Source organism: Ranitomeya variabilis, chromosome 2 (genome assembly GCF_051348905.1).
Source record: "Ranitomeya variabilis isolate aRanVar5 chromosome 2, aRanVar5.hap1, whole genome shotgun sequence".
NCBI lineage: Eukaryota > Metazoa > Chordata > Amphibia > Anura > Dendrobatidae > Ranitomeya > Ranitomeya variabilis.
In genome coordinates, this window is record NC_135233.1 from 503,576,023 (window position 1) to 503,596,037 (window position 20,015).

At 46.5% G+C, this 20,015-nt stretch overlaps 1 protein-coding gene across 4 annotated transcripts in view; it reads left to right on the forward strand.

Annotated features, from left to right (window-relative positions):
* The window catches only part of ANO3 (anoctamin 3), a 704,489-nt gene that overhangs the window by 388,809 nt on the left and 295,665 nt on the right, over window positions 1–20,015 (forward strand). The gene's annotated exons all lie outside the window — the stretch shown is intronic.

Consider the following 20,015-nt stretch of genomic DNA (forward strand, 5'->3'; position numbering starts at 1 on the left):
ACATGAGGGAAGCTGCCATTCCAATTGTTAGATCTTCCCGAGTCTGGTTATTTTTTAAAGACTCTCCTGATAACCCCAAACAGGCAATTTGCAGCAACTGCCATGCCCGCATCAGCAGGGGTAGCAAAACACCCAGCCTGACCACCACCAGCATGCTCAGGCACATGGCAGCAAAGCACCCGACTTTGTGTGCCGAACCCCAGGCTCCAGGACCAATGCCTGCAGGTCACACCACTGCTTCTTCCACTGTTTTGTGTAGAAGCCAGTCCCCAGTACACCATGAATGTGAAGATGCCTCTAGCCTTGCTCCTGTTGTTTCCCACAGTCAAGCAGCACCATCATCAAGCCTGTCCACATCGTTGTCCCAGCACAGCCTTCAGTTTTCTAAAACCCTGTCTTTGGAACACAAGTGGAAATACCCAGCCAACACCTCACTGGCTACAGTCCTCAATTCTAATATTTCTCTTCTGCTTGCGCTAGAAATGCTGCCTTTCAGGCTTGTTGAAACGGAAGCTTTCCGCAACCTGATGGCGGAGGCCATCCCAAGGTACTCGGTCCCCAGTCACCACTATTTTTCCCGGTGTGCTGCCCAGCATTACACCAGCATGTGTCCCACAACATTACATGTGCCCTCAACAATGCTGTTACAGGGAAAGTTCACCTAACCACAAACACATGGACAAGTGCTTGTGGGCAGGGAATGTACATCTTACTGACGGCACACTGGGTTAATGTAGTGGAAGCTGGGACAAAGTCTGACCTTGGGATAAAACACATCCTCCCCATGCCGAGGATTGCAGGCCCTACGTCAATCAGGGTTGCCCCCACAGTCTACAGCTTCTGCACCTCCTCATCCTCCTCCTCCTCTTCATCCTGCATCTCTGAAATCAACACATCAGTCAGAAGCTGGAAGCACTGCATCACTGCCACAGCCAAGCGGCAACAGGCTGTGCTGAAGCTAATCTGCATAAGTGACAAATCGAACAACACATAAGAGTTGTGGTCAGTGCTGAAAGAGCGGTCAGTAGTGTTGAGCATTCCGATGCTGCAAGTATCGGGTATCGGCCGATACTTGCTGTATCGGAATTCCGATACCGGGATTCCGATACTCTTGTGGTATCGGGTATCGGGTATCGCAACAACATTAATGTTAAAATGTGTAAAAGAGAGAATTAAAATAAAAAATATCGCTATACTCACCTCTCCGACGCAGCCGGGACTTCAGCGAGGGAACCGGCAGCGTTGTTTGTTTAAAATTCGCGCTATTACTTGGTTACGTGAATTCCCGGCTTGTGATTGGTCAGGTCGGCCACGTTGCCGGGACGCGGACCAATCACAGCAAGCCGTGACGAAATTACGTCACGGCTTGCTGTGATTGGTCCGCGTCCCGGCAATATGGCCGCCCTGACCAATCACAAGCCGTGACGTCACGGGAGGCTGGACACGCGCCCATTTTAAAATGAGCGCGTCCAGCCTCCCGGCTTGTGATTGGTTGACCGCGGCGCAACCAATCACAAGCCGTGACGTCACGGGAGGCTGGACACGCGCCCATTTTAAAATGAGCGCGTCCAGCCTCCCGGCTTGTGATTGGTTGACCGCGGCGCAACCAATCACAAGCCGTGACGTCACGGGAGGCTGGACACGCGCCCATTTTAAAATGAGCGCGTCCAGCCTCCCGGCTTGTGATTGGTTGACCGCGGCGCAACCAATCACAAGCCGTGACGTCACGGGAGGCTGGACACGCGCCCATTTTAAAATGAGCGCGTCCAGCCTCCCGGCTTGTGATTGGTTGACCGCGGCGCAACCAATCACAAGCCGTGACGTCACGGGAGGCTGGACACGCGCCCATTTTAAAATGAGCGCGTGTCCAGCCTCCCGTGACGTCACGGCTTGTGATTGGTCAGGGCAGCCATATTGCCGGGACGCGGACCAATCACAGCAAGCCGTGACGTAATTTCGTCACGGCTTGCTGTGATTGGTCCGCGTCCCGGCAACATGGCCGACCTGACCAATCACAAGCCGGGAATTCACGTAACCAAGTAATAGCGCGAATTTTAAACAAACAACGCTGCCGGTTCCCTCGCTGAGGTCCCGGCTGCGTCGGACAGGTGAGTATAGCGATATTTTTTATTTTAATTCTTTCTTTTACACATTTATATGGTTCCCAGGGCCTGAAGGAGAGTTTCCTCTCCTTCAGACCCTGGGAACCATCAGGAATACCGTCCGATACCTGAGTCCCATTGACTTGTATTGGTATCGGGTATCGGTATCGGATTGGATCCGATACTTTGCCGGTATCGGCCGATACTTTCCGATACCGATACTTTCAAGTATCGGACGGTATCGCTCAACACTAGCGGTCAGATGTTTGGATGATACCGCTGAACCTACAGCCAGGTATGGTCATGTGTGACAATGGCCGTAACCTGGTGGCGGCTCTGAGGCAAGGTGAGCTCACACACGTACCTTGCTTGGCCCATGTGCTTAAACTTGTGGTTCAACATTTTCTGAAAAGCTACCCGGAGCCGCCGGATCTGCTAGTGAGAGTATGCTGTCTGCCCATTTTAGAAAGTCAGCTACAGCTTCAGCCGCCCTTGCCGTGCTTCAGCAGCATTTGCAGCGTACAGCTCACCGGCTGGTGTGTGATGTCCCCACGCGCTGGAACTCTACGCTGCATATGTTGGAAAGGATTTGTGAGCAGAAGAGGGCAGTTGTTGACTACCAACATCAACAAGGCCGTCGATATTCAGTTCAGACTCCACACATAAGACCTCGGTAGTGGACATGGATGTCCGACATATGTACCATCCTCCAAAACTTTGAGGACTGCACCAAGATGGTGAGCGGCGATGACGCCATAATTAGAGTCACCATCCCTCTTCTCAGCATTCTGAAAACTTCTCTGCTCACAATTAAAGAGGACGCATTGCAGGCAGAGCTTGAGGACATGGAGCAAGGAACCATACAGGGGGATTACACTCAGCCAAGCTTCATGTCTTCTCAACGTGGATTGGTAGGCAATGAGGAGGAGGAGGAGGAAGAACAGGAGCTACTTTCATGCGCTATAGACGATACTACAAACACAGCTGTCATATTGTCTGTTCAGCGGGGATGGCCTGTGGACAAAATTCACATGTGAGAACGCTGGCAGCAGACACCATATTTTGTTGTACAACCAAGAAGTCCAAGCGAGAGAGATAGAAATAGAATCTAGCTCAGGCAGGGGAACTATGGCAAAGTTCTGGGACAGTTTTCTCAGACCCTCCTATTGTGACGGCACAGAGGCAAGGGGTGCTGTCACAAGAAGTGCAATGTTTGGGAAGATAGTGAGGGAGTACCTTGCAGATCGTACAAACGTCCTCCGTGATTCCTCTGTGCCTTTTAATTTTTGGGTATCGAAGCTGGACACGTGGCATGAACTGGCGCTCTATGCCTTGGAGGTCCTGGCCTGCCCTGCTGCTAGCGTTCTGTCAGAGCGGGTTTTTAGTGCTGCTGGTGGAAATATAACAGATAAGCGCATCCACCTGTCAACTGAAAATGCTGACAGGCTGACTCTTATAAAAATAAACAAGGGCTGGATTGGGAAAGACTTCTGTACACCAGCAAGTGAAAACAGCGAAATATAACCTCAAATAAATTCTCTTTTCGGGAGGTGTATTCTCATGCACCTCTTCAGAACCACACATGGGTATAAGCTTCCAGGTTTAGTATGTTTGCTGTTATCCTCCTTATCCTCATCATCCAGAACCACTAGATCACCAGGGTGAACATGCACTGTACGGTGCATTTTGGGCAAGGGGGCTGTGATGGCACTATTTTCCTTTGCCAAAAAAGGACCCCACATTGGGGAATTGGGCATGACATTACACTGGGCCTACTTCTACATTCTGTCTCCTGCAATGTGTCCTTCAACTGCCACTAGATCACCAGGGTGAACGTGCTCTTTACGGTGCATTTTGGACAAGGGGCCTGAGATGTCACTATTTTAATTTGTCAAAAAAGGACCCCACATTGAGGAATTGGGCATGACATTACATTGGGCCTACTTCTTCATTCTGTCGCCTGCAATGTGTCCTTTAACTACCTCTAGATCACCAGGGTGAACGTGCTCTGTACGGTGCATTTTGGCAATGGGGCTGTGATGGCACTATTTTTATTTGTCAAAAAGGACCCCACATTGGGAAATTGGGCATGACATTACATTGGGCCTACTACTTCATTCTGTCTCCTGCAATGTGTCCTTTAACTGCCATTAGATCACCAGGGTGAACGTGCTCTGTACGGTGCATTTTGGCAATGGGGCTGTGATGGCACTATTTTAATTTGTCAAAAAGGACCCCACATTGGGAAATTGGGCATGGCATTACATTGGGCCTACTTCTTCATTCTGTCTTCTGCAATGTGTCCTTTAACTGCCACTAGATCACCAGGGTGAATATGCTCTGTACGGTGCATTTTGGGCAAGGGGGCTGTGATGGCACTATTTTAATTTGTCAAAAAAGGACCCCACATTGGGGAATTGGGCATGACATTACACCGGGCCTGTTTTTTCATTCTGTCTTCTGCAATGTGTCCTTTAACTGCCACTAGATCACCAGGGTGAACGTGCTCTGTACGGTGCATTTTGGGCTAGGGGCCTGTGATGGCACTATTTAAATTTGTCAAAAAAGGACCCCACTTTGGGGAATTGAGCATAAATTAGGAATTGGGCACATACCACATGGCCAGCTAGGGTTGATAAATGTTACAATGACATTTCCAAGTGAACGCATTTGTAGTGGTTGAAAGCAATGTTAAAGTTGAAAAACGCTTCAAAAACGCTGCATCTGAACTAAGCCTAAGGGGAGGAAATTTTCGTTCTGGGGTTAATAATTTGGCCTTACAGGCAAGTCATTAACCTGCAAAGGATGTACCTTAACATATTTCCCAGCAAAATGTTTTTGGTTTCGTTTTAGTGTGCTTTTTGTGGCACCGGGAAAAATGGCATAAATCTCAGAAATAATTGTTTAACCCCTTACTGACCTCGGACGGGATAGTACGTCCGAGGTCAGCTCCCCTGCTTTGATGCAGGGCTCCGCGGTGAGCCCGCATCAAAGCCGGGACATGTCAGCTGTTTTGAACAGCTGACATGTGCCCGCAATAGAGGCTGGTGAAATCGCGATTCACCCGCTGCTATTAACTAGTTAAATGCCGCTGTCAAACGCAGACAGCGGCATTTAACTACCGCATCCGGCCGGGCGGACGGAAATGACGGCATCGCCGACCCCCGTCATATGATTGGAGGTCGGCGATGCTTCTCCATTGTAACCATAGAGGTCCTTGAGACCTCTATGGTTACTGATCGCCGGTAGCTGTGAGCGCCACCCTGTGGTCGGCGCTCACAGCACACCTGATTTTCTACTACATAGCAGCGAACAGCAGATCGCTGCTATGTAGCAGAGGCGATCGTGCTGTGCCTGCTTCTAGCCTCCCATGGAGGCTATTGAAGCATGGTAAAAGTTAAAAAAAAAGTTAAAAAAATGTGAAAAAAATAAAAAGATATAAAAGTTTAAATCACCCCCCTTTCGCCCCAATCAAAATAAATCAATAAAAATAAAATCAAACCTACACATATTTGGTATCGCCACGTTCAGAATCGCCTGATCTATCAATAAAAAAAGCATTAACCTGATCGCTAAGCGGCGTAATGAGAAAAAAAATCAAAACGCCAGAATTACGTTTTTTTGGTCGCCGCGACATTACATTAAAATGCAATAACGGGCGATCAAAAGAACATATCTGCACCGAATTGGAATCACTAAAAACGCCAGCTCGGCACACAAAAAATAAGCCCTCAAACGACCCCAGATCATGAAAAATGGAGACGCTACGAGTATCGGAAAATGGCGCAATTTTATTTTTTATTTTTTAGCAAAGTTTGGAATTTTTTTTCACCACTTAGGTAAAAAATAACCTAGTCATGTTAGGTGTCTATGAACTCGTAGAGACCTGGAGAATCATAATGGCAGGTCAGTTTTAGCATTTAGTGAACCTATCAAAAAAGCCAAGCAAAAAAACAGCGTGGGACTGCACTTTTTTTGCAATTTCACCGCACTTGGAATTTTTTTCCCGTTTTCTAGTACCGGACATGGTAAAACCAATGATGTCGTTCAAAAGTACAACTCGTCCTGCAAAAAATAAGCCCTCACATGGCCAAAATGACGGAAAAATAAAAAAGTTATGGCTCTGGGAAGGAGGGGAGGGAAAAACGAACACGGAAAAACGAAAAATCCCAAGGTCATGAAGGGGTTAAAGCTGTGAACTAGGAGTCAGGAATGCTTCCAGGGGCAATTCCCATGATGTTCCTGGTCAATTTGAGCAGTGTTTCCATCATTTTCAGACGTTTTTAGACCTTAAAAGGACCCGGGGGATTGCGGTAAAAATACTCGGGTCTCCCATAGACTTACATTGGGCTCGTTGTTCTGGCTGAGTACCCAATTATTCCAATCTGCTCGCCCCGAGCAATAAGCATCCAAGCATTTTAGTGCTTGCTCATCACTAATGGAGAACGTTGGTGGACAGACATTTTGGTTCTGGTGTGTTGGTTCCCGGCTTCGGGTTGGGGATTTGGTCTGGTTGTCTTCCCGTCATGTTCCTATGAAGGTTTCTTCCACTAAGTTCAAGCCTCGGTTTATTGGTCCCTATAAGATTTCTGAGATTATTAATCCAGTGTCTTTTCGTTTGGCCCTTCCAGCCTCCTTTTCCATCCATAATGTTTTCCATAGATCTTTGTTGCGGAAATATGTGGTGCCCGTTGTTCCCTCCGTTGATCCTCCGGCCCCTGTGTTGGTTGATGGGGAGTTGGAGTATGTGGTTGAGAAGATTTTGGATTCTCGCTTTTTGAGGCGGAGGCTTCAGTACCTTGTCAAATGGAAGGGTTATGGCCAGGAGGATAATTCTTGGGTTTTTGCCTCTGATGTCCATGCTGCTGATTTGGTCCGTGCCTTTCATCTGGCTCGTTTTGCTCGGCCTGGGGGCTCTGTTGAGGGTTCGGTGACCCCTCCTCAAGGGGGGGGTACTGTTGTGAATTCTGCTCTTGGGTTCCCTCCGGTGGTTGTTGATAGTAATGCAGTTGTCCCTGGGTTGCAATCCTGGGCAGGTGTCCCTGCTGATTGCAGCTCTGACTGGGATATTTAGGTGTGCAGGATTCATTAGCCCTTGCCAGTTGTCCATTGTTCTTGGAGGTTTTGCATCTCTGTCTGGTTCCTCCTGCCCTGCTGCCAAATCAGCAAAGATAAGTGTCTGGTTTTTGTTTCTACAGCACACATGCTGTGTGCTTTACAATTCAGTGCTATTCATGTTTTTTTCTTGTCCAGCTTAGACTGTGTTTGGATATTTTCAGTCAAGTTGGATTCTCAGGAGAAGCAGATATACATTCCATGTCTTTAGTTAGATGGTGGAATTTTTGTATTATCTGCTGTGGATATTTTTAGGGTTTTAATACTGATCGCTTAGTATTCTGTCCTATCCTTTCCTATTTAGCTAGTGTGGCCTCTTTTGCTAAATCCTGATTTCTGCCTGCGTGTGTCTTTTCCTCTAATACTCACAGTCAATATTTGTGGGGGGCTGCCTATCCTTTGGGGTTCTGCTCTGAGGCAAGATAGAATTCCCATTTCCATCTATAGGGGTATTTAGTCCTCCGGCTGTGTCGAGGTGTCTAGGATGTGTTAGGTACACCCCACGGCTACTTCTAGTTGCGGTGTCAGTTTAGGGTTTGCGGGCAGTACAGGTTCCACCTACTCCTGAGAAATTCCCATGCGGCTCCAAGGTCACCAGATCATAACAGCTCCTAGGCCAGTTCCTTTGACCTCATTATTCTCATTTGGTCTGACATGCACTGTGAGCTGTGCGGTCTTATATAGACAGGTGTGTGCCCTTCCAAATCAAGTCCTATCAGTTTAATTCAACACAGCTGGACTCCAATGAAGGTGTAGAACCATCTCAAGGAGGATCCCAAGGAATTAGACAGCATGTGACTTAAGTATGAGTGTCTGAGCAAAGGGTCTGTATACTTATGACCATGTGATATTTCAGTTTTTCTTTTTTTATTAAGTTTGCAAAAATTACTACATTTCTGTTTTTTTTAGTCAAGATGGGGTGCAGAGTGTACATTAATGTGAATAAAATGAAATTTTTTGAATTTACCGAATGGCTGCAATGAAACAAAGAGTGAAAAATTTAAAGGGTCTTATGATTTAGACCGGGTTTTGAGTCCTGTTTTCCGTTTTTCCTGGTCTGGTCATGTCAAGAGTTAACCTTTTCCAGCCTCAGTCTGGGTTCAGTTTGGCTATTTATCGCCGCTGCTTCCTGCAGGCAATATCAGTTATAGTTTTTGCCTAAGGCTGCTGTAGCTGACTTCGATTGCTCTGATTGTCCTGCTGCATTTGCTGTCTGGACCCGTGTTTCTATTTTTCTCTATTACTGTCTTGACTCAATGTCTGTTATGACCTGGTGGTTAAGAGGCCACACCGATATGACCTGGTGGCTAAAACGCAACATGGGACGAGCTCTGAGAAGGTGGTATTTCTACTGACCGCAATCCCTAATCCTAACAACAACACTAGTAATAGCCGTGGGATGTTCCTGACTCTCCCTAGACACCTCTTCACAGCCTAAGAAATAACTACCCCTAAAGAAGGAAATAGAAAGCTATCTTGCCTCAGAGAAAACCCCAAAAGGAAAGATAGCCCCCCAAATATTGGCTGTGAGTGGAGAGGGAAATGACATACACAGAAATGAAATCAGTTTTCAGCAAAGGAGGCAAATACTAAACTTGATAGACAGAGAGAAAAGGATACTGTGTGGTCAGTATTAAAAACTACAAAAATCCACGCAGAGTTTACAAAAAATGAACTCCACACCGACTCACGGTGTGGAGGGGCAAATCTGCTTCCCAGAGCTTCCAGCTAGCCTGAATATGACATAGTGACATCAGTGATGGCAGCTGCTACAGCTACCTAACGGAGCAGCAGTTCCACTTGAAACCACCAGAGGGAGCCCAAGGGCAGAACTCACAAAAATACCATTGGCAACCACAGGAGGGAGCGCCAGAACGGAATTCACAACAGTACCCCCCCCCCTTGAGGAGGGGTCACCGAACCCTCATCAGAGCTCCCAGGCCAATCAGGACGAGCCAAATGGAAAGCACGAACCAAATCGGCAGCATGAACATCGGAGGCAACAACCCAAGAATTATCCTCCTGGCCATAACCCTTCCACTTGACCAGATACTGAAGCTTCCGTCTCGAAAAATGAGAATCCAAAATCTTCTCCACCACATATTCCAATTCCCCCTCAACCAACACCGGAGCAGGAGGATCAACGGAGGGAACCATAGGTACCACATATCTCCGCAACAAGGATCTATGGAGCACATTATGAATCGAAAAAGAAGCTGGAAGGGCCAAACGAAAAGACACCGGATTGATAATTTCAGAAATCTTATAAGGCCCAATAAAGCGAGGCTTGAACTTAGGGGAAGAAACCTTCATAGGAACATGACGAGAAGACAACCAGACCAAATCCCCCACACGAAGCCGGGGACCAACACACCGACGACGGTTAGCAAAACGTTGAGCCTTTTCCTGAGACAACGTCAAATTGTCCACCACATGAGTCCAAATTTGCTGCAACCTGTCCACCACAGAATCCACACCAGGACAGTCAGAAGGCTCAAGCTGCCCTGAAGAAAAACGAGGATGAAAACCAAAGTTACAAAAAAAAGGCGAAACCAAGGTAGCAGAACTAGCCCGATTATTAAGGGCAAACTCGGCCAACGGCAAAAAGGTCACCCAATCATCCTGATCAGCAGACACGAAGCATCTCAAATAGGTTTCCAAGGTCTGATTGGTTCGCTCCGTTTGGCCATTTGTCTGAGGATGGAATGCTGAAGAAAAAGACAAATCAATGCCCATTCTAGCACAAAAGGACCGCCAAAACCTAGAAACGAACTGGGAACCTCTGTCAGACACAATATTCTCCGGAAAACCATGCAAACGGACCACATGCTGAAAAAATAATGGAACCAAATCAGAGGAGGAAGGCAACTTAGGCAACGGTACAAAATGGACCATCTTAGAAAACCGGTCACAAACCACCCAGATGACAGACATCTTCTGAGAAACAGGAAGATCAGAAATAAAATCCATGGAAATATGCGTCCAGGGCCTCTCAGGAATAGGCAAAGGCAAAAGCAACCCACTGGCATGGGAACAGCAGGGCTTAGCCCGAGCACAGGTCCCACAGGACTGCACAAACGAACACACATCCCGCGACAAGGAAGGCCACCAAAAGGACCTAGCCACCAAATCTCTGGTACCAAAAATCCCAGGGTGACCAGCCAACACCGAACAATGAACCTCAGAAATTACCCTGCTAGTCCATCTATCAGGAACAAACAGTTTCCCCACTGGACAGCAGTCAGGTTTATCAGCCTGAAACTCCTGAAGTACCCGCCGCAAATCAGGGGAGATGGCAGAAAGAATCACCCCCTCCTTGAGAATCCCAGCCGGCTCAAGAACTCCCAGAGAATCAGGCAAAAAACTCCTAGAAAGGGCATCAGCCTTCACATTCTTAGATCCCGGAATATACGAGACCACAAAATCAAAACGGGAGAAAAACAGAGACCACCGAGCTTGTCTAGGATTCAACCGCTTAGCAGACTCGAGGTAAATCAAATTTTTATGATCAGTCAAGACCACCACGCAATGCTTGGCTCCCTCAAGCCAATGTCGCCACTCCTCAAATGCCCACTTCATAGCCAACAACTCCCGATTGCCGACATCATAATTACGCTCATCAGGCGAAAACTTTCTGGAGAAGAAAGCACATGGTTTCATCAAAGAGCCATCAGAATTTCTCTGAGACAAAACGGCCCCTGCCCCAATCTCAGAAGCATCAACCTCAACCTGAAAAGGGAGAGAAACATCTGGCTGACGCAACACAGGGGCAGAAGTAAAACGGCGTTTAAGCTCCTGAAAGGCCTCAACAGCCGCAGAGGACCAATTCATCACATCAGCGCCTTTCTTCGTCAAATCGGTCAGAGGCTTCACCACACTAGAAAAATTAGCAATAAAGCGGCGATAAAAATTAGCAAAGCCCAAAAATTTTTGAAGGCTCTTTACAGATGTGGGTTGAGTCCAATCATGAATGGCCTGGACTTTAACAGGGTCCATTTCAATAGCCGAGGGAGAAAAAATGAAATCCAAAAAAGAAACTTTCTGAACTCCAAAGAGGCACTTAGACCCTTTCACAAACAACGCATTAGCACGAAGGACCTGAAACACCATCCTGACCTGCTTCACATGAGACTCCCAATCATCGGAAAAAAACAAAATATCATCCAAATACACAATCATGAATTTATCCAGATAATTCCAGAAGATATCATGCATAAAGGACTGAAATACCGATGGAGCATTAGAGAGCCCGAATGGCATCACAAGATATTCAAAATGGCCTTCGGGCATATTAAATGCTGTTTTCCATTCATCACCTTGTTTAATACGCACGAGATTATATGCCCCTCGAATGTCGATTTTAGTAAACCAACTGGCACCCTTAATCCGAGCAAACAAATCAGAAAGCAAAGGTAAAGGGTACTGGAATTTGACCGTGATCTTATTGAGAAGGCGATAATCTATACAGGGTCTCAAGGAACCATCCTTCTTGGCAACAAAAAAAAATCCCGCTCCCAATGGTGACGAAGATAGGCGAATATGCCCCTTCTCCAAGGACTCCTTTACATAACTCCGCATAGCGGCATGCTCTGGCACAGACAGATTGAAAAGTCGGCCCTTAGGGAACTTACAGCCAGGAATCAAATTAATGGCACAATCGCAGTCCCTATGAGGAGGCAGGGAACTGGACTTGGGCTCATCAAATATATCCTGGAAATCCGACAAAAACTCAGGAACATTAGAAGAAGGGGACGAGGAAATGGACATCAAAGGAATATCACTATGTATCCCCTGACAACCCCAACCAGTTACAGACATAGATCTCCAATCCAGCACTGGATTATGTACCTGTAACCATGGAAAACCCAGCACAACAACATCATGCAAATTATGCAACACCAAAAAGCGAATATTTTCCTGATGTGCTGGAGCCATGTACATGGTCAACTGTGTCCAGTACTGGGGTTTATTCTTGGCCAATGGCGTAGCATCAATCCCCCTTAGGGGAATAGGGCTCTGCAAAGGCTCCAAGGAAAAACCACAGCGCTTGGCAAATTCTAAGTCCATTAAGTTCAGGGCAGCGCCAGAATCCACAAATGCCATAACAGAAAAGGACGACAATGAGCAAATCAGGGTAACAGACAAGAGAAATTTAGGCTGTACAGTACTAATGGTAACAGACCTAGGGACCCTCTTAGTACGCTTAGGGCAATGAGAATTAACATCAGCAGAATCACCACAGTAAAAACACAGGCCATTCTGACGTCTGAATTTCTGCCTTTCTGCTCTAGTCAAAATCCTATCACATTGCATAGGCTCAGGACTCTGCTCAGAGGACACTGCCATATGGTGCACAACCTTGCGCTTGCGCAGGCGCCGATCAATCTGAATAACCAAAGACATTGACTCATTCAGACCAGCAGGCGTGGGAAACCCCACCATAACATCTTTAAGGGCTTCAGAAAGACCCTTTCTGAAAATCGCTGCCAGGACATACTCATTCCATTTTGTGAGCACAGACCACTTTCTAAATTTCTGGCAGTATACTTCTGCTGCTTCCTGACCCTGACACAGAGCCAGCAAAGTTTTTTCTGCCTGATCGACAGAATTAGGCCCGTCATACAGCAATCCGAGCGCTTGAAAAAATGCGTCAATATTGAGCAATGCAGGATTTCCTGGCTCAAGGGAGAATGCCCAGTCCTGCGGGTCGCCACGCAGCAAAGAAATAACAATCTTCACCTGCTGAATGGGGTCACCAGAGGAACGGGGTCTCAGAGCAAAAAACAATCTGCAATTATTTTTAAAATTCAAAAATTTAGATCTATCCCCAGAAAATAAATCAGGAATAGGAATTCTAGGCTCTAATACCGGAGTCTGGACAACATAATCTTGGATACTCTGTACCCTTGCAGCGAGTTGATCCACGCGCAAGGACAGACCCTGAACCTCCATATCAGCACCAAAATCCTGAACTACCCAGAGATTAAGGGGAAAAAAAAGACAAAACAAGCTACAAAGGAAAAAAAAAAAGACTCAGAACTTTCTTTTCCCTCTTTTGAGATGCATTTAACACATTGTGGGCCAGCTGTACTGTTATGACCTGGTGGTTAAGGGGCCACACCGATATGACCTGGTGGCTAAAACGCAACATGAGACGAGCTCTGAGAAGGTGGTATTTCTACTGACCGCAATCCCTAATCCTAACAACAACACTAGTAATAGCCGTGGGATGTTCCTGACTCTCCCTAGACACCTCTTCACAGCCTAAGAATTAACTACCCCTAAAGAAGGAAATAGAAAGCTATCTTGCCTCAGAGAAAACCCCAAAAGGAAAGATAGCCCCCCAAATATTGGCTGTGAGTGGAGAGGGAAATGACATACACAGAAATGAAATCAGTTTTCAGCAAAGGAGGCCAATACTAAACTTGAGAGACAGAGAGAAAAGGATACTGTGTGGTCAGTATTAAAAACTACAAAAATCCACGCAGAGTTTACAAAAAATGAACTCCACACCGACTCACGGTGTGGAGGGGCAAATCTGCTTCCCAGAGCTTCCAGCTAGCCTGAATATGACATAGTGACAAGCTGGACAAAAAGAGACATATTTGCAAAGCAATAGTGTCCAAAGCAAATGGACGAACAAGAAGTAGCAGAACTTATCTTTTGCTGACAAGGACAGGCCATATGAGAAATCCAAGGAGAGAACCAAATCCAACCCTAAGACATTGACTGCTGGCATGAACTAAAGCCCAGAGCAGGTTTAAATAACAAACCCAGGCAAGGCGATCAGTGATGGCAGCTGCTACAGCTACCTAACAGAGCAGCAGTTCCACTCAAAACCACCAGAGGGAGCCCAAGGGCAGAACTCACAAAAATACCATTGGCAACCACAGGAGGGAGCGCCAGAACGGAATTCACAACAGTACCCCCCCCTTGAGGAGGGGTCACCGAACCCTCACCAGAGCTCCCAGGCCGATCAGGACGAGCCAAATGGAAAGCACGAACCAAATCGGCAGCATGAACATCGGAGGCAACAACCCAAGAATTATCCTCCTGGCCATAACCCTTCCACTTGACCAGATACTGAAGCTTCCGTCTCGAAAAACGAGAATCCAAAATCTTCTCCACCACATATTCCAATTCCCCCTCAACCAACACCGGAGCAGGAGGATCAACGGAAGGAACCATAGGTACCACATATCTCCGCAACAAGGATCTATGGAGCACATTATGAATCGAAAAAGAAGCTAGAAGGGCCAAACGAAAAGACACCGGATTGATAATTTCAGAAATCTTATAGGGCCCAATAAAGCGAGGCTTGAACTTAGGGGAAGAAACCTTCATAGGAACATGACGAGAAGACAACCAGACCAAATCCCCCACACGAAGCCGGGGACCAACACACCGACGACGGTTAGCAAAACGTTGAGCCTTTTCCTGAGACAACGTCAAATTGTCCACCACATGAGTCCAAATTTGCTGCAACCTGTCCACCACAGAATCCACACCAGGACAGTCAGAAGGCTCAAGCTGCCCTGAAGAAAAACGAGGATGAAAACCAAAGTTACAAAAAAAAGGCGAAACCAAGGTAGCAGAACTAGCCCGATTATTAAGGGCAAACTCGGCCAACGGCAAAAAGGTCACCCAATCATCCTGATCAGCAGACACGAAGCATCTCAAATAGGTTTCCAAGGTCTGATTGGTTCGCTCCGTTTGGCCATTTGTCTGAGGATGGAATGCTGAAGAAAAAGACAAATCAATGCCCATTCTAGCACAAAAGGACCGCCAAAACCTAGAAACGAACTGGGAACCTCTGTCAGACACAATATTCTCCGGAATACCATGCAAACGGACCACATGCTGAAAAAATAATGGAACCAAATCAGAGGAGGAAGGCAACTTAGGCAACGGTACCAAATGGACCATCTTAGAAAACCGGTCACAAACCACCCAGATGACAGACATCTTCTGAGAAACAGGAAGATCAGAAATAAAATCCATGGAAATATGCGTCCAGGGCCTCTCAGGAATAGGCAAAGGCAAAAGCAACCCACTGGCACGGGAACAGCATGGCTTAGCCCGAGCACAGGTCCCACAGGACTGCACAAACGAACGCACATCCCGCGACAAGGAAGGCCACCAAAAGGACCTAGCCACCAAATCTCTGGTACCAAAAATCCCAGGGTGACCAGCCAACACCGAACAATGAACCTCAGAAATTACCCTGCTAGTCCATCTATCAGGAACAAACAGTTTCCCCACTGGACAGCAGTCAGGTTTATCAGCCTGAAACTCCTGAAGTACCCGCCGCAAATCAGGGGAGATGGCAGAAAGAATCACCCCCTCCTTGAGAATCCCAGCCGGCTCAAGAACTCCCAGAGAATCAGGCAAAAAACTCCTAGAAAGGGCATCAGCCTTCACATTCTTAGATCCCGGAATATACGAGACCACAAAATCAAAATGGGAGAAAAACAGAGACCACCGAGCTTGTCTAGGATTCAACCGCTTAGCAGACTCGAGGTAAATCAAATTTTTATGATCAGTCAAGACCACCACGCGATGCTTGGCTCCCTCAAGCCAATGTCGCCACTCCTCAAATGCCCACTTCATAGCCAACAACTCCCGATTGCCGACATCATAATTACGCTTATCAGGCGAAAACTTTCTGGAGAAGAAAGCACATGGTTTCATCAAAGAGCCATCAGAATTTCTCTGAGACAAAACGGCCCCTGCCCCAATCTCAGAAGCATCAACCTCAACCTGAAAAGGGAGAGAAACATCTGGCTGACGCAACACAGGGGCAGAAGTAAAACGGCGTTTAAGCTCCTGAAAGGCCTCAACAGCCACAGAGGACCAATTCATCACATCAGCGCCTTTCTTCGTCAAATCGGTCAGAGGCTTCACCACACTAGAAAAATTAGCAATAAAACGGCGATAAAAATTAGCAAAGCCCAAAAATTTTTGAAGGCTCTTTACAGATGTGGGTTGAGTCCAATCATGAATGGCCTGGACTTTAACAGGGTCCATTTCAATAGCCAAGGGAGAAAAAATGAAATGCAAAAAAGAAACTTTCTGAACTCCAAAGAGGCACTTAGACCCTTTCACAAACAACGCATTAGCACGAAGGACCTGAAACACCATCCTGACCTGCTTCACATGAGACTCCCAATCATCGGAAAAAACCAAAATATCATCCAAATACACAATCATGAATTTATCCAGATAATTCCGGAAGATATCATGCATAAAGGACTGAAATACCGATGGAGCATTAGAGAGCCCGAATGGCATCACAAGATATTCAAAATGGCCTTCGGGCATATTAAATGCTGTTTTCCATTCATCACTTTGTTTAATACGCACGAGATTATATGCCCCTCGAATGTCGATTTTAGTAAACCAACTGGCACCCTTAATCCGAGCAAACAAATCAGAAAGCAAAGGTAAAGGGTACTGGAATTTGACCGTGATCTTATTGAGAAGGCGATAATCTATACAGGGTCTCAAGGAACCATCCTTCTTGGCAACAAAAAAAAATCCCGCTCCCAATGGTGATGAAGACGGGCGAATATGCCCCTTCTCCAAGGACTCCTTTACATAACTCCGCATAGCGGCATGCTCTGGCACAGACAGATTGAAAAGTCGGCCCTTAGGGAACTTACAGCCAGGAATCAAATTAATGGCACAATCGCAGTCCCTATGAGGAGGCAGGGAACTGGACTTGGGCTCATCAAATATATCCTGGAAATCCGACAAAAACTCAGGAACATCAGAAGAAGGGGACGAGGAAATGGACATCAAGGGAATATCACTATGTATCCCCTGACAACCCCAACCAGTTACAGACATAGATCTCCAATCCAGCACTGGATTATGTACCTGTAACCATGGAAAACCCAGCACAACAACATCATGCAAATTATGCAACACCAAAAAGCGAATATTTTCCTGATGTGCTGGAGCCATGTACATGGTCAACTGTGTCCAGTACTGGGGTTTATTCTTGGCCAATGGCGTAGCATCAATCCCCCTTAGGGGAATAGGGCTCTGCAAAGGCTCCAAGGAAAAACCACAGCGCTTGGCAAATTCTAAGTCCATTAAGTTCAGGGCAGCGCCAGAATCCACAAATGCCATAACAGAAAAGGACGACAATGAGCAAATCAGGGTAACAGACAAGAGAAATTTAGGCTGTACAGTACTAATGGTAACAGACCTAGGGACCCTCTTAGTACGCTTAGGGCAATGAGAATTAGCATGAGCAGAATCACCACAGTAAAAACACAGGCCATTCTGACGTCTGAATTTCTGCCTTTCTGCTCTAGTCAAAATCCTATCACATTGCATAGGCTCAGGACTCTGCTCAGAGGACACTGCCATATGGTGCACAACCTTGCGCTTGCGCAGGCGCCGATAAATCTGAATAACCAAAGACATTGACTCATTCAGACCAGCAGGCGTGGGAAACCCCACCATAACATCTTTAAGGGCTTCAGAAAGACCCTTTCTGAAAATCGCTGCCAGGACATACTCATTCCATTTTGTGAGCACAGACCACTTTCTAAATTTCTGGCAGTATACTTCTGCTGCTTCCTGACCCTGACACAGAGCCAGCAAAGTTTTTTCTGCCTGATCCACAGAATTAGGCTCGTCATACAGCAATCCAAGCGCTTGAAAAAATGCGTCAATATTGAGCAATGCAGGATTTCCTGGCTCAAGGGAGAATGCCCAGTCCTGCGGGTCGCCACGCAGCAAAGAAATAACAATCTTCACCTGCTGAATGGGGTCACCAGAGGAACGGGGTCTCAGAGCAAAAAACAATCTGCAATTATTTTTAAAATTCAAAAATTTAGATCTATCCCCAGAAAATAAATCAGAAATAGGAATTCTAGGCTCTAATACCGGAGTCTGGACAACATAATCTTGGATACTCTGTACCCTTGCAGCAAGTTGATCCACGCGCAAGGACAGACCCTGAACCTCCATATCAGCACCAAAATCCTGAACCACCCAGAGATTAAGGGGAAAAAAAAAGACAAAACAAGCTACAAAGGAAAAAAAAAAGACTCAGAACTTTCTTTTCCCTCTTTTGAGATGCATTTAACACATTGTGGGCCAGCTGTACTGTTATGACCTGGTGGTTAAGAGGCCACACCGATATGACCTGGTGGCTAAAACGCAACATGGGATGAGCTCTGAGAAGGTGGTATCTCTACTGACCGCAATCCCTAATCCTAACAACAACACTAGTAATAGCCGTGGGATGTTCCTGACTCTCCCTAGACACCTCTTCACAGCCTAAGAATTAACTACCCCTAAAGAAGGAAATAGAAAGCTATCTTGCCTCAGAGAAAACCCCAAAAGGAAAGATAGCCCCCCACAAATATTGGCTGTGAGTGGAAAGGGAAATGACATACACAGAAATGAAATCAGTTTTCAGCAAAGGAGGCCAATACTAAACTTGAGAGACAGAGAGAAAAGGATACTGTGCGGTCAGTATTAAAAACTACAAAAATCCACACAGAGTTTACAAAAATCTGCTTCCCAGAGCTTCCAGCTAGCCTGAATATGACATAGTGACAAGCTGGACAAAAAGAGACATATTTGCAAAGCAATAATGTCCAAAGCAAATGGACGAACAAGAACTAGCAGAACTTATCTTTTGCTGACAAGGACAGGCCATATGAGAAATCCAAGGAGAGAACCAAATCCAACCTAAGACATTGACTGCTGGCATGAACTAAAGCCCAGAGCAGGTTTAAATAACAAACCCAGGCAAGGCGATCAGTCATGGCAGCTGCTACAGCTACCTAACGGAGCAGCAGTTCCACTCAAAACCACCAGAGGGAGCCCAAGGGCAGAACTCACAAAAATACCATTAGCAACCACAGGAGGGAGCTCCAGAACGGAATTCACAACAATGTCTCCCTTTAGTGTGTTGCCTCCCTGATTTTGACTTGGCTTGTATCCTGACCTGCTTCTGTCTTTTTTCTTCTGGCTTATCCGATCCTGACCGTTACTGATCCCCTGGCTTGTCCCTGACCGTGAGTTTGCTTATTCCTTTTGTACTGCGCTAAAGTCTAGGATCTGTCCCGGTTGTTTGACTATTCTGCTTCCTCTCGTGGTAACCTCACTGCTGCACTGCAGGCCAGCTCTGTTTAGGTGCAGTCCTGCGTCCACTCTCTTGCCATCTAGTGGAGCCTGCACCTACCTGAATTGCCGCAGCGTGACATTATAACTGACCAGAAACAGGCAAGTTTTTTTTTCTGCTCTGCTTTCTATGGATCAGCTCAGTACTTTGGCGGATCAAATGGGTAGTTCAACATTAATGATGCAGGATCTGTATGTGGAGCATAGGGCCTTGGCCATGTCTCATAACCAGCAAAGAGAGCTTTCAGACATGGTAAAATCTTTGCAGGTATCTTCTTCCCAGGCTTTCTGTAAGCACTCTGACACTGTTGATGCATCGTTGCACTCTCCTGAACCTACGGTCAGGCTCCCAGATACCTTCTCCGGGAAAAGGAGAAGTTCCGTGCATTCAAGGAGAGTTGCAAGTTATTGTTTTCTCTTAGACCTTGATCTTCTAGAGATGAGAGTCAGCGGGTAAGGATAATCAATTCCTTACTTCAGGAGGGACCTAAATCATTGGCTGCTTCTGTCCCTGAACATGTGTCTGTGGATAAGTTCTTTGAGGCCTTAGGGCTTATTTTTGACAAGCCTGACCGGGTCAGAGTGGCAGAGGACACAATCATGAGTCTTTTTCAAGGTAAGCTCTCAGCCGAATGATACTGCTCCGAGTTC